Consider the following 15,592-nt stretch of genomic DNA (forward strand, 5'->3'; position numbering starts at 1 on the left):
AAACATATAAGTTAAATGTAAATAATGAATATCTGATCATAAACTTTTGAACTTCATATGATAATCACCAAGGATGTCTAATTTCGTCTCAATTAGCTACAACAACACTTGTTAGCCCATGCATTGATCAACCATTCAAATACTTAACAAATCATGGACAAGAGCCATAGCTAGTTCACATTATAGAACAATGCTTATAACCAACATATAAACCGAATAATAACCATGAAAAAGCAGGCATCAAATCAACATATTAATGAGTACAAGTTCTCATAGATCACAATAGGAAATTAGCCCTTATTAACTTATGCAAAAGTCAACCAAGTTAGGGACCTCCACATACCTCCCAGCCACAGAATGGGTTGAACCAAATCTTTATTTTAATGAATCACCCCCATGCCATATTCCAAGCATGAATGTGGAATCTCATGGGATAAATCAAGATCTAATTAACCAGGGAATCCATAGGTTAAACCACCTCCACCCTCAAGCTATCATGATATCACCTAAACTAGTCCCGAGATCACAAAGCCAAACCAAGCTTGGACGCATTAGAATTTTTTCACTATACCTTGAGGAACTTTCCTATTTCCACCCACTTGTTGAGGGCTTCCCGGATAAAACCATCTCCATCGCCAAGCCTTGGGAATTTTCTTGAGACCACCTCACCCAATTCCAAAACCTTCTGGCAATCCAAAGCTCAACCGAGAATGAATCTCATCACACCATAATTATCAAGAAAATGGAAAGGAAAGGTTGAAATCATTGTCAAACTAGAAAAAACCCATGCCAGTGACAACAAATAAACAAATTCATGTACCATGCATTCACACCTCAACTAGGAAATCACACATGCAACCTACTACCTGTAAAATTCTGCTGTTGAAGTTGTTGATCCAATGTTATCCTTACTTTACTTCCCTTTCCTTTACTTCTCCCTTTCATTCCTTTTATCTCATTTTCTTTTATTTTCTTGTTTTCTCCTCTTGGAGCTCTCTCTCTCTCTCAAAAATAACCCAAGAAAAAATTGGAAAGAAGTTGTGAATTGTTTCTATGATGCATTTTTATTATTGGTGTCTCTCTTTTCTTCATTTTTCCTCTAATTTCCCTTGCATGCAAATCTATGTCTCTTCAACTTCCTTTTCTCTTGTTTTCCCTTATTTCATAATTAAATGCCATTATTGCTTCTTTTTGTTTGCCAATTTCCTTAGCCATAAAAAAAACCAAAAGTGATACCCACTATAGTGCTTTCCCAACATTAATCTTGGAATATGTTTCTCGTGACCTTGGTCTTATTTTTCCTTTATTATCCTTTAATACATGAAACTTTAACTCAGAGTTGTTACAAAACCCTCCACTTTGGGGGAACACTATCCTCGATGTTCTATGACACCTATGAACAAAAAACCACTGAAACAAAACATACTACTTGTGGAGCTTTATAACATAGCTCAATGTAGTATTTACAATGACACCCACTTAAAAGAAAAACAAACATACCTCTTACTAAAGATTTATAACACAATTCATTATGATATTTACAACCACACACACACACACACACACACACATATACATATCTATATACATATCTATATACATATCTATATATACATATATATATATACATATATATATATATCATATATATATATATATATATATATATACACACATATAGATATATATATATAGATATATATATATATAATATATATATATATATATATATATATATACACACACCAAAAACTCAATTGATTGAACCAACAACTAATGAATGATACAAAGCCCACATCTAATTAGTCATCTCCCATGTAGATTCATCGGGCTCAAAGTGCTTCCATTGCACTTTAACTTGCTTGATTTCTATGTCCTGAAGCATGAGTTGTGTCCACTACAATATGCACTGAGGTTTTGGATAGAATTCTCCCTCTAGTTCCACCTGCAATACAAACCAATCAATCACATTATCAACATCCTACACATATTTGTTAAGGAGTGAAACTTTGAAAACATCACAGAATTTCATTGTTTGCGACAGTTCAAGTCTGTAGGCCCCTGGTCCAATCCTCTAAAGGATCTCAAAAGGCACAAAATATTGAGGTGCCAACTTTTCACATGACCCAATTTTCAAGGAGCTCCTTTTGGATTGATGCATAAGTACACATGCTCCCCAACTTGAAACTCCTTGAATGCCCTGTCTTGATATGCATAACTCTTTTACCTATCCTGTGTTGCCTTTAGATTCCTCTTAATAACCCAAGTCTCCTGATCCATCTCAACCAACATATCTAGCCCAACCAACACCCTCTTCACTGGATCACTACAACTGATAGGACTATTACAACTCCAACCATAAAGATCCGCAATTGGACTTATTCTCAAGGATTCTTGATACCCATTATTTTATGCAAACTCTACCAGTGGAAGATACTCCTCCCACTTCCTCTATTGATGCATGGTGTATATCCTCAACGTGTCCTTGAGAATCCTATTGACCCTCTCTATGTGTCCATCAATCAGCAGATGATAAGTTGTACTGAAATCCAACTCTATCCCCAAACTTGCAAACAAATCCTTCCAAACCTGGAAGTGACCTTGGAGTCTCTATCTCATATAATATTCTTGGGAATTCCATGCAACCTCACTATCTCCCCGATGAAAATCTAAGCTACATCACTAGCTGAATTTGTAGACTTAACTACAATGAAGTGAGCTACCTTTATTAACCCGTCAACTACAACCATGATGGAATCATGCTTCTTCGATGTCCTCAACAAACCTGTAATGATGTAGATGGAAAGGACCCCCCATTTCCACTCTAGAATCATAATAGGTTGCAATAAACCAACTAGGTTCTTACACTACTTCTACCTGCTAATAGACCATACATTTCGCAACAAACTTAGCCACATCTTTCTACAAGTTTGGTCAATGGTAGAAATTCTTAACTACTCTCAAAGTATTATGATATCCTAAGTAACCTGAATACAACTTGACATGAAACACTATTTGTTGTCTTAGTGGGGCCTTACCCAGGTTCAGAGGTGATTTAGCCAAGCAAAGCCCGGTACCACTGGCCCTTTCGGCAACAGCCCGCGGAGTGCGGATTGAGGTCTCACCCGAAGTAGTATGGGAGGGTGCTAGAACCAGGTTTCCGCACCCTGTTTGGTCAATTTAGTGTGTCCTAAATTGCTATTTAAAATGTCAATCTGAGAGTCGTAAACTGTTGAAGTGAAGTGCACTGTATATGCAAGATAACTGATTTCTTATTTCTTTGTCGTTTTTGAGTTTTTGGTTTGTTTTTGGGTTTATCTTCTGTTGACTCCCTAATGTGAGATGGCAGAATTGAAAGTCAAGTATGGATGGAAATGGTGATTTCTACAATGATTTTCCAAACTTTAAAGTTCTCAAAAAGGCTGCAAAACTTGCTATGATGAAATCAATTCCCAAAAGAAAATAAAAATGTACCAAAACAGTGAACTAGTGACAATGAAGCCCAGTATCCTTACTGCTGTATAAAAAGAAAATAAAAACTGAACTCAAAGCAATTCAAAGACTGTAAGCAAAGCAAACTAAATCACACTACTTCAACTCATATTCTGACCCCTCACCTTTCAACTCGCTCTGGCTATAGGAGGTAATCATAAACAAATTGAGTAATCTGATATCTAAATTGCAGGAAATGAAATTGCATAAAATGAAACTAAGATTAAACTACTCATTCATACTTCAATCCCTGAAAATGACATAAGTAATCTAATCACTAACTTGCAGGAAAGTAAACTAAATCATACTACATCAAATAATATTCTGATTCCTCACTATTTGAGTCGCTTGGCTATAGGAGGTAATCATAAACAAATGGAGTAATATGATATCTAAATTGCATGAAAGTAAATGAGCAAAACAGAACTGAAAGAAATGACAATGCTGGAATTAAAACTCAGAAAATAAATCAGCAGAAAGGACAAGATGATTTCATGTCATTAGTCATTAAAACTATGTAAATTGCTCGGGCTGCCTACAAGAACCTGAAAGAAAAACACTGATCAGTTAACAATCATGAGAAAGCATAAAAGAAAAGATGGACAACAGTTAACATGAATATCAGAACAGTGTAATATATACAAGCAAATGATTATAAAAGTAGTAACATAATGAAAGCAAGTAAGAAACTATACAGTAGATACAGAGCCTTGGTGTACAGGGGCCCTCTGCAACCTCGGCCAATCAATACTCAGTCACAAATTAAACTTAAGAACGTTGTCTTCTCATATATTAAAATGCTGTTATAAGATAAAGATATAGCACGACACAGTGGGCTTGCAAAAACAGTCAAGATTACATATAAAAAGCTAACTATCAAGCGTATAATAACGCGTTATTTATAACTGGAGATGCTATAACTAATTCCTAAATTCTGCGCTGCTAAACAGACACGTAAATATCCACGTCCTGAGATCTAGCAGTATGGTAGTTGTGACAAATAAATCTATGGAGTGGTGGCTGTTGGATTTGGTTCACGAATCGATCCACAAGTGTTAGCACACCTTCGGAGATTGAGGAACTTGCCACGAAAAACTTCACGTGGTAAAAACAGAGTCGTGCCACCACAAAACTCTTGGTTTGACCACTCCTTTGATTGTCCTTGACCATGGCTGTTTGTGAGTGATTCGGCTGAACCAAGGGGACACGCTCCATGTACATGTCATTTGCAGCTTGCCCATGTGGCCGGATTCTCCAGTGGACACCTGTAACATAGGCTTCAACAAAATGGCTGCGGAAACTTGAGCTGGCTGCGGAAAGTGACAAGTTTCCGTAGCTGTTTGAACAAAATCTAAATCAAACAGCAGTCACAAGACATAGTTAGGAAACCATTTTATAAGCTCTTTTTAAACTAATATGCAATGATTTGACAACTTGGTGGGTCAAGTAAATGGAAAAGAAGGCTGAAAAGGTGTATAGGGAAGATGCAAGTTTGGGACTCAACATACCCCAACTGTGAAGGTGTTGCATGTCCTCATGCAACCAAAATTTTAGTCATTCCCCTTTAATCCATATGTTTTGAAGCCTCTGCTAGTACATCCAGTCCTCTTCTCTTCTTTCTTGGTGCTACCACCATCCTGGGTTTCCTTATCAGACATCTGAATTTGAGATTGATCAATTCTCTGCTCAACTTTCTGCACTTTTTCTTTAGTTTCTTGTTCTTCTTTTGCCATAGTCCCAAATGAAGCATAGTATTATCATGAATAATTTTGTCCACTTTGCTCTGCTCCTTAAGTGCTTCATTTTCTTGCTTAATATGCCTGTTTAGAACCTCTAATTCAAACACTTCTTGCTTTAAGGATTAGATTTGTGCATCTTGTGTCATGTGGGGCAGAGTGGTACTCGGGCCTGCAACTATCTTTTCTAAAGATTCGAGGTAGTCATACACCTCCTGTTGACTTGGATCTATTTCAAGTGTTTTTCTTGGACTGACTTCAAAGTCTTGTGGAGGAGGAGGACTGCTTTCTAGCTCTGGCCGAGAAGGGCTTTCATCAACATGTGGAGGACTAGTTTCAATAGTTGGCTGAGGATGAGATGGACTATGGCCAGCTGGAGGTTTCTCGGGTGTTTCCCCACCCAAGTCAATGAAGTGGGGTCGTTTTACTTGTGTTTTAATCCCCCTTCCTCTAAGCCCGTTGCTTCTTCTTAAATACGGTGGACTAGTACTCCCTTCTTCTATGCTCTGTTTTCCTTTTTCGTTCTTCTTTGTAGCAGTTTGTTTTTGAAGATGCATTAATCTCTCAGACAATGTTTGATAGTCCTCCTCTATAGATGGCTCTGGTGATTAGTAGACTTCTTCTATCTTTCTTTTGCCTTTCAATTTTCTCTGTTTTCTGTCCTTAATTCTTTTCTCCTTTTCTTTTTGACCAACTTATTGAGTTTTAGTAATAGGAGAGTCTTGGATTATGGCACTCTTTTCTTTTCTCCTACTCCTTCTTGATGTCTTTGGTGTACTACTTTCAGGTGCCTCAGATGGCTCTTGAAAGTAATTTCTTACTAAGAATTGTTCCCAGGTATCTTTATTTTTCTTCAGTTGGTCTTCAATGAGAATCCTTACAAGTCCATGATGATATAGATGAGGTTCTATATTTCCTATGTGCTTTTGGACTGTGGTACTCATCTTTTTCAAAATTAGCAGTAAGAAATAAGGCAAATTAAGAGTTTGACTCTCTAAGAAGTTCATCAATAACCTAGCATGGTACATGTACATTGAACCAAAGCGTCCTTTGAAAGTGATAAATTTTTAGATAATTAACAGTAGGCTAGCCCATTCTTCTTTCAATGCATGAACAAGAATTCCTTTTGTAAACACAGTAATGTCCATACCTGGGTTACGTAGCATAATTCACCATGCCTGCTCGTCCACACTTTTGTTTTTAAACCATCGCTCACCTTCCTGGGGCAAGTCTGTGGCAGCTGCTACTGTTGCTTCAGTGACCATGAGCTTTAAGTCTCCAATTTCCACCATCTGGCCGTCAAAAGACCGTGCAAAGGCTTTCGTTACCTCCTTGTTATGGCCCTTAAATTTATAGATGAAGCGTAACCATTTTTCTTTCTTCAGCAAATCTTTTGCTTGAGTGTAACTTTCTAAATATTTAGGTCCTTCCGGTTCTGCCCTTAGTAATCGTCCCATCCTTTCCTCTGTTTTGAAATTCAACTGAAAATTCAATTGCGTGTGAGGGTTTAGCAGAGGTAAGGTGGTTCGGTTGCAGGGTTTATGGCAAAAATACAGTGGCTGCAATTGGAGGATAACAGGTAACGAGAGTGTTCCGGAACTGTAAGCAGAAACAGAGGATGAGCAGCTGAGGTGAGTTCACAAAATGAAGTGCACACGTATGTGAAGAAGATGGTTTTAACCAGAATGGTAAGGAAATGGAGTGGAGTCGAGATTTTGAATTGAACGGCTGCATACGAAATGTTACATGTTTAATGAATGGCTGCGGAAAATGCGGTGGAGAGGAGCCGTAGTGAAATAGGTCACATCTCATGATTACAAGTGGTGTATGAAAGTGCAGTCGACTATGAGTTTAAACCCGAAAATCAATCATAAGACCGTTAAGGAATAAATGCATGGTGTGCGGAATAATATCGTGGGATGGTAATGGGTAATGGAGCTATCGTGGTAATCATTGCACATAGTAGAGCTTTTATGGTTTGACAACTATGCAAAATTGTGCCTTCAATTTCTATTTGAAAGAATTTTTTGCTCATACCTTTGGAAACCTTGTCATTTGTTGTCCATTAGCCTTTAACCAACTGTTATTTATTGATGTCTAGAGATGCTCCATGTCTTCATAGCATATGCTCAGTCACACCCGCATTTCCATGATTATTGCACTAACATTTTGACTGTAAATTTTAAAAATAGAGTGGTGGCTGCGGAAACTGCTTCTGGCTGCGGAAACGGCTTCTGGCTGCGGAAACTGCTTCCAGCTGCAGAAACTGACACAACACCCACTTGGCTGAACAAAGATAGTTAGATAATAAAAATGGTCCTGAAAGAGACATTTATTAATGAAATGGAATGAGATGAAGCGAAGTGAAGTGAGATGAAAATGAAATGGAGATGGAGTGGAATGGCAAACGAAGTGGAGTGACGATGAAAAAGAAGGAGAGATTTTTTTTTTTGGAAAATATAGTGTCAGGTTTCCCTGATTTTCACTCTATATTTTCTGTATAAGACCGCCAATCAGTGATTGGTTTTCAGGCTTATACAAATTTATTTATTTATTTTTTTAACTGAAAGAAACAAAGGCTAGGTTGGTGGGGAAGAAGGATTCTTCTTCACCAGCCTTATTGTAGAATTCTCTTGAAATATTTTGACAAATTCCTCTTTTGAGAGTGGCTTATGATAAATTTTCAATCTGTGGCCATTCACAATAAGAGGAGTTTGAAATTCATCAAAGGTCTTGATTCTTACCGCTCCATTGCTAAAGACTGTCAATCTCATATGGCCCAAGCCAATGGGTCTAAAATTTACCCTTGAAGTCTTTAAACTTGGAATCAAACAATAGTGCCCAATCTCCCTCTTGAAACTTTTTCTCTTTGATGTATCTGTCATGCCACTTAGCTCTTTGATGTTGAAATAGATCAGTTCTTAAAATTGCTTCTCTTCTGATCTCATCTAGCTCATTTAATTGCTCCATTCTGTGCTTTTGGGCTTCTGATAGATTCATCCCCAACTTAACTGCCATCTTGAAAGTCTTGACTTGAAACTCAATGGGAAGCAGGACTTCTTTCCCATAAACGAGTTCATAGGGAGAATGTCCTGTTGTATTCCTCCATGTAGTTCTATAGGCCCACAAGGCTTCAAGAAGCCTTTCTGCCCAATCTCTTTTGTGTAGATGAACATTTTTGGTGATGATGTTCTCAATAACTTTGTTTGTAGACTCCACTTGGACATTTTCTTGCAGATGGTAAGGAGTATATTTTATGTGCTTGATTTTGTATTCTTCCATCAGCTTCTCCATCAAGTTAGATGTAAATTGACTTCCTTGATCTTTCACAATTTCTCTTGGGACACCAAAACGAGTAAAAATATCCTCATAGAGAAAATTAACAAGTGAATTTTCAGAAGCAGAAAGTAATGCTTTGGCTTCTACCCATTTAGTGACATAATCAGTGCATACCAATATATACTTCTTCTGTTTAGATGGTGGAGTAATGGGTCCAATGAAATCTAAAGCCAATTTTTCAAAGGGTTCGATGAGTACCTATGGTTGTAATGGAATTTCATTTGAAAGAGTTGGTTTCCCTACTCTTTGGCAGCTGTCACACCTTCTGACATATTGTTTTGTATCTTTGAAGAGGGAAGGCCAATAATATCCTAAAGAGAGGATTTTATAGGCCGTCCTTTTGTCAGCAAAGTGTCCACCGCATGGTTCATCATGACATGCCTTGAGGATGTCAGGCATTTCATCTTCCCGAACACATCTTCTGATCACACAATCTAGCCCTGTTTTAAAAAATTCGTTAGAAATCCATGAATAATTTGAACTCTCCTGAATAATTATTCTTTTTTCACTAGGAAATAAATGTAGAGGTAGCTTCCCTGTAACCAAATAGTTAGCAATATCTGCATACCAAGGAGTCTTAGTAGTTACTGCAAATAAATATTCATCTGGAAACTTATCCTCTACAGGAGAATCTTCATTAGTATTTTGGATCCTAGACAAGAAATCAGTTACTGTATTTTTTGTTTCCCTGGTCTATCCAATACAGTAATATTGAATTCTTGTAAAAGTAAGAGCCATCTTGTAACTCTGCCATTAGTAATAGGTTTGTTCATTAGATATCTAATTGCAGAATGATCAATATGGACAAAAGTTTCATAGCCTGTTATATAATGTCTAAACTTATTGATTGCGTGAACAACAACTAAGAACTCTTTTTTAGTCACAGTATAGTTCAACTCAGTGGGAGTCAAATTTTTACTGGTGTAGTAAATGGCATAAGGAACTAAATCCTTTTGACCCAACACAGCTCCTAGAGCTGTATCTGGAGCATCTGTAGAAATATGGAAAGGAAGTTTCCAATTTGGCCCTCTCAAAATGGGTGCTTCAGATATTCTTGTTTTCAAAGTTTCAAATGTAGATTGACAATCAAGATCCTGGCATTTGAATTCACAGTCTTTTGTAAGTAATTTGAAGAGTGGAGATTCTATTTTGGTGAAGTTTTCTATAAATCTTCTATAGTATCCAGTAAATCCCAGAAAACTTCTAACATCTTTTTGACAATTTGGAATAGGCAACTTGGAGATGACTTCAACTTTTGATCTATCAACTTTAATCCCATCCCCTAAAATATGATGTCGCAAAACAATACCTTCAGTAAACATCATAAAGAATTTTTCATGACTCAATGAAAGGTTTGTTTCTTTACACCTTATAAAGACTTTTTCCAAATTCTCTAATGCCTCTTCAAATGAATCACCATAAACTGCAAAATCATCCATATAAACCTCTACACAATCATGGATTAGATCAGAAAAGATTCCTAGTACTGCCCTTTGAAATGTTGCGGGTGCATTACATAATCCAAAAGGAAGTACTCGGTAAGCAAAATTTCCCCATGGACAGGTAAATGTGGTCTTATCTTGATCTTCAGGTGCTACCCGAATCTGATTATAGCCACTAAAACCATCCAAAAATGAAAAGTACTTTTTGCATGCTAAAGTATCTAATACCTGATCGATAAAGGGTAAAGGAAAGTGATCCTTCAAAGTTGCTTTGTTCAATTCCCTGTAATCAATGCATACCCTCCATTTACCATTCTTTTTAGGTACTATAACCAAAGGAGAAACCCATCCGCTATCTGAAATTGGATAAATGAAGTTTACATTGAGTAGTTTTTGGAGCTCTTCTTTCACTATCTCCCTAAGGTTTGGATTCATCCTTCTCTGAGGTTGTCTAATTGGTCTATTGTTTTCCTCAATATAGATGTGATGAATGCAAGTCTTAGGGTCAATACCTTTCATATCAGTATACTCCCATGCAAATGCAGTAGAATGTTTTTGCAAGATTTTGGTTAGCTCTCCCTATTGTGATCTTTCCAAGTTTTTGTTGATATTCAATGTTTTACCTGGAAAGATCTCAATGGCGGAAATACCAAACTCTTCCATAGAGTAAAGAGACATTTGTCTAGATGATAGATACTCAATGTCCGAATCTAACTAAAATTGTGTGTGGTTATATTCTGAAGATGTTTCAAAGTTTTCTAATGTGTTCAGAATTTGACTATCTTCACTGATTTCAGAAATGGTAAAGATAGGTTGTATAGTATCCTCATCATCAACCCATTCATTATCTCCTACTTCTGTAATTGCTTTTGCTAGAGGATACAGATTGAATTTATATGTCGAATTACCATCAGAAATATACATATCCCCAGATCTACAACTGATAAAAGCATCAGTTGTGGCTATCTAAGGTCTTCCTAAAATGAGAGGGTGTCCTCCTAGATTTCTCTTGGGAGTTAAAATCATGAAATCTACTGGATATTCCCAAGAATCTAAGGAGACCGAAATGTCTTCTAATACACCATCTGGTTTGATAATTGATCGATCTGCAAGTTGCAGTAAATTAGGTGTAAAAAGAAGATTAGGAAGTTTTAGCTGTTCCATAGTCTGTCTACTCATAATGTTGATAGCAGCCCCTAAATCAATCAAAGTATTTGGAATTTCTACCCCATTGATATGTGTGTTGACAATTGGACTACCGGGATCTACATACTTCTGCATAGTAATTTTTCCCATCATGATATCTGCAATTTTTCCTACCAGGTGGATTCTTCTTGTATCTCTTGGTTTCCTTCCTGGTCTTTTAAGACTCAACTCCTTTATTGTTTTTGCTAGAATAGGAATCTCTCTAATGGCTTGTAACAAGGGAATCTTGATACAGACATTCTTTAATTCATCTAGAAAATCATAGTCAAGCAACAAGATTTGTTTTTCCACCCCTTTGTCAATTTGTAATCTTTCAGGAAAAGGAGGTGTAGATGAAGATGCAGGTTGTTCAACTATAGGAGTTTTGGGGGTTGACTCTTTTTCTTTTTATTTTTGAGTGCTTGGGTTTTGAAGAGGTGCTTCAGAACCTTTATTGGCTTCAAGAGAATCTTCCTCAGAAATGCTTTGCTTTTGAGCATCTATAGAAGGCTTGTCTAAAACTATACCAGATCTGAGTTGTACATCATTAAGAGGAACAATCATATAGGTAGGAAATCGTTGTCCTTCTACCATGTAAGCATTTTGAGGGTTTTTATTGTTGGGGTTCGGCAATGGTTGGGAAGGTAGTTGATTTTTCTTCTGTTGGAATGGAAGTAAGAGTTGAGAATTTGGATTTTGTTGAGAAGGTTGTCGTTGTTGTGGAAATGGCAATGATAGTTGTGGATTTTTATTTGGAAGTTGTGGAGCTTGTTGATTTTGAAAAGATGGAGGATATTGATCAAATTGAGCAAATCTCCCATAAGGATTTTGCATACCTTGTACCCATGATAAAGGATTTTGAGGTTGGGACCAAGGTTGTTGCCAAGGATTCCAATTTGGTGGGGGTTGAAAGTTCATAGAGTTGTTAAACCCTTGATTTTGTTGCCCCTGCCAAGGTCTCCTTGAAACAAAACAGAGAGACTCAATTGAATTTGGATCTTCTTGAAAGACAGCTTTGAGCCCAGGAATTGAAGGACAATCCTTGGTCTCATGGTTTTCTGAACAAATCACACATGTTTCTACAACTTTTGCATCCAAGGGACATTCCCTTAGAGCATGTTTCTTCCTACATTTTGGACAAAAGATGGCCAAAACTTCAGCTTCTGCTTTCTGCTTGTTTTGTATCTTAAGGGTGTCTAGTTGCTCACTAAGACTCCCTAAAATATCAGTTTTGAATTCATCAAACATGTTGCCAATCTCAGCCCTACTTACTGATCCAGTTGCAGATTTGTTTGCTCTAATGAGAGAAGGATCTCTAGGCCCTTTTCCAGTTTTGGATTTTCCCCTTGAGAGATGGACACATAGCTTTGCTATATCATGAAGTGGAAGTTGATATATATCTCCTTTTCCCATCATGTTCAAAATATCTATCCATTCATCTCTAATGGCTTTTAATAGAAGGTATTTCAAGGTTTCCTCATCTAAGTTATTCATCTTTGCTCTTTTCAAGTTGTATTGAAATCTTTCAAGTAAATCCTCCAAGTTTTCATCTTCTCTTTGCACCATTTTGAATACCTCATCCTTGTGATTGGTGGGCATACAATAGTCCAGGTATCTATCCAAAAATGTTTGTTTCATATCATTCCAAGTCCTAATGGATTGAGTGACTAATCCCATGAACCATTTCAAAACAGCTCCCTTCAATGTTGAAGGAAACAATTTGAGTTTTTGAGAGTCTTCCAGATAATCATAAGTTCGACACACGACTTCAAACTCAAATAGAAATGTTTCAAGATCCTCATTTCGTAACCCATGAAAGTTTGGGAGGACATATGGTGAGATTTTTTTCATTGTTGCTCGAGAATCCTCATCAACTATAGGAAATCCGAATGAGTTATCTGCATCCCTATTTCCCCCATTGTTACCTCTACCTCCTTCATTGTTTCCTCCTCCTCCTCTACCTCTACCTCTACCAAATCCGTTTACTACTTCCTCTGCCATGATAGTTTCCTCAGAGACTTCAGAGTCCTCTGGTTCCTCTACTAATGGCGAATGAGGAGGAATTTCCCCCTCTTCTTCTTCAGGTGATTCTACTTCCTCAATTACAATGTGTTTTCCTATAGAAGTAGAGAAAGGGTCTCTTCCTAACTCAGATTTAGTGGATAGTGTGGGAGAGTCTCCTAATTCAACTACTGCCTCTTGAATTCCAGGAATCCTAAGGCTAGGAGTGTGAGTTGGAGATGATGGAGGTGTTTCTTATCTATTCCTTGAAGTAGATGGAGTTGTAAAAATCGAACTCTTGGCCCTAGCTAAAAACCTTCCCCTAGAATCTCTTGCTCTATGCATATCATTTTTTATTTTTCTTCAAGTAGGGCTAATAATTCTCTTTCTAATCTTCTAGGTCACTCTAGGTGCAAGAAGAGAGCATACTCAAGAAATTATTAAACCAATAACTCTCTTTTCTGATCCTCCAGATCAAACTAGGTGCAAGAGGAGAGCATACTTTGAGAAGTTATCAATTTTTACCTTCCTTGAAATTTTCTTGTTTTTTTTTTTAAGAAATTGGCTACCTAGTTTTACTTCCCCGGCAACGGCACCAAAATTTTTGGTCAATTTAGTGTGTCCTAAATTGCTATTTAAAATGTCAATCCGAGAGTCGTAAACTGCTGAAGTGAAGTGCACTATATATGCAAGATAACTGATTTCTTATTTCTTTGTGGTTTTTGAGTTTTTGGTTTGTTTTTGGGTTTATCTTCTGTTGACTCCCTAATGTGAGATGGCAGAATTGAAATTCAAGTATGGATGGCAATGGTGATTTCTACAATGATTTTCCAAACTTTAAAGTTCTCAAAAAGGCTGCAAAACTTGTTGTGATGAAATCAATTCCAAAAAGAAAATAGAAATGTACCAAAACAGTGAACTAGTGACAATGAAGCCCAGCATCCTTACTGCTGTATAAAAAGAAAATAAAAATTGAACTCAAAGCAATTCAAAGACTGTAAGCAAAGCAAACTAAATCACACTACTTCAACTCATATTCTGACCCCTCACCTTTCGACTCACTCTGGCTATAGGAGGTAATCATAAACAAATTGAGTAATCTGATATCTAAATTGTAGGAAATAAAATTGCATAAAATGAAACTAAGATTAAACTACTCATTCATACTTCAATCCCTGAAAATGACATAAGTAATCTAATCACTAACTTGCAGGAAAGTAAACTAAATCATACTACATCAAATAATATTCTGATTCCTCACTATTTGAGTCGCTTGGCTATAGGAGGTAATCATAAACAAATGGAGTAATATGATATCTAAATTGCATGAAAGTAAATGAGCAAAACAGAAGTCTCGACCAAAATCCCCCCCACCCAATAAGTAAATTGAACATTTGTGTGCGTTTTACGACTACTTGACACGCCCAAGCTGGGGAACCTGCGTAGACCTAAGAAATCATCTAAAAGGCCAATCCCTCGGTTGGTTCAGCTTCTCTCGGTAGGTGTTACACTGGCCCAGGCCTGATCACTAAGCCACCTGCTACTATACAGCCTATTACTATAGGATATCGCATTTATACGTTTACCTTTTCCATTCAAAAGAAACTAGCCCTAGTTGAACTACTAGCTTTCCCACTTCTAACATAGCTGATAGGAAGGAGAAATAAGTCAAATAGTCACATTCCAATAAGTCCGCCGATAAGTCAGTCCCATATTTGATTTGCTCGCTGATAAGCCACCAACCAGTCTCAACAGGCAATGGAGACTTCACTAGTAGTTCTGAATATGCCGGTACTACTACTCCATGTCCAGTGGAAATGCCAGGTTTATATGCCAATTCCATCCAAATAACAAAACCAAATAATAAGAAATATAGAAGTGTGAAGTCTACACGTGAAGCCATATAATAAAGTGACTGGTTTAGGGATAATCAGGCTCGAACTGATGACTTCCACCATGTCAAGGTGACACTCTACCGCTGAGTTATATCCCTTCCCTACTCTCATCTGGAAGGAGAACTGACTTATGAATAATAACTTACCAAAGGGTCGAGAGACTCAACACAACTATCCCACTATTTTATCTCGAACAACTTGAAGCCAGACCTTCCTTCTTTTCACACTACTACGAAAAAAAAAAATTGGAGCCTATTCTGAGTGAATCCTGTCGAAAGTAGTATTTCCTACTGATTTGAATCATAACATATGGAGAAGGAAGAAGGCAAGGATGTCCTCTCTCTCCCTATCTCTTCATCTTGATGGCTGAATCCTTCAGCAGCAACCTCGATCACAGCCGAAGAGTCGGCCTCATCTCTGGTATCAAGTTTGGGAATGGAGTTAAAAACATCAATCACTCACAATTCGCTGATGATACCCTGCTTATTGGTGGGGCTTCCAC

This window comes from Pinus tabuliformis, chromosome 8 (genome assembly GCF_031772625.1).
Source record: "Pinus tabuliformis cultivar Carrire ecotype Pingquan chromosome 8, CPIR1, whole genome shotgun sequence".
NCBI lineage: Eukaryota > Viridiplantae > Streptophyta > Pinopsida > Pinales > Pinaceae > Pinus > Pinus tabuliformis.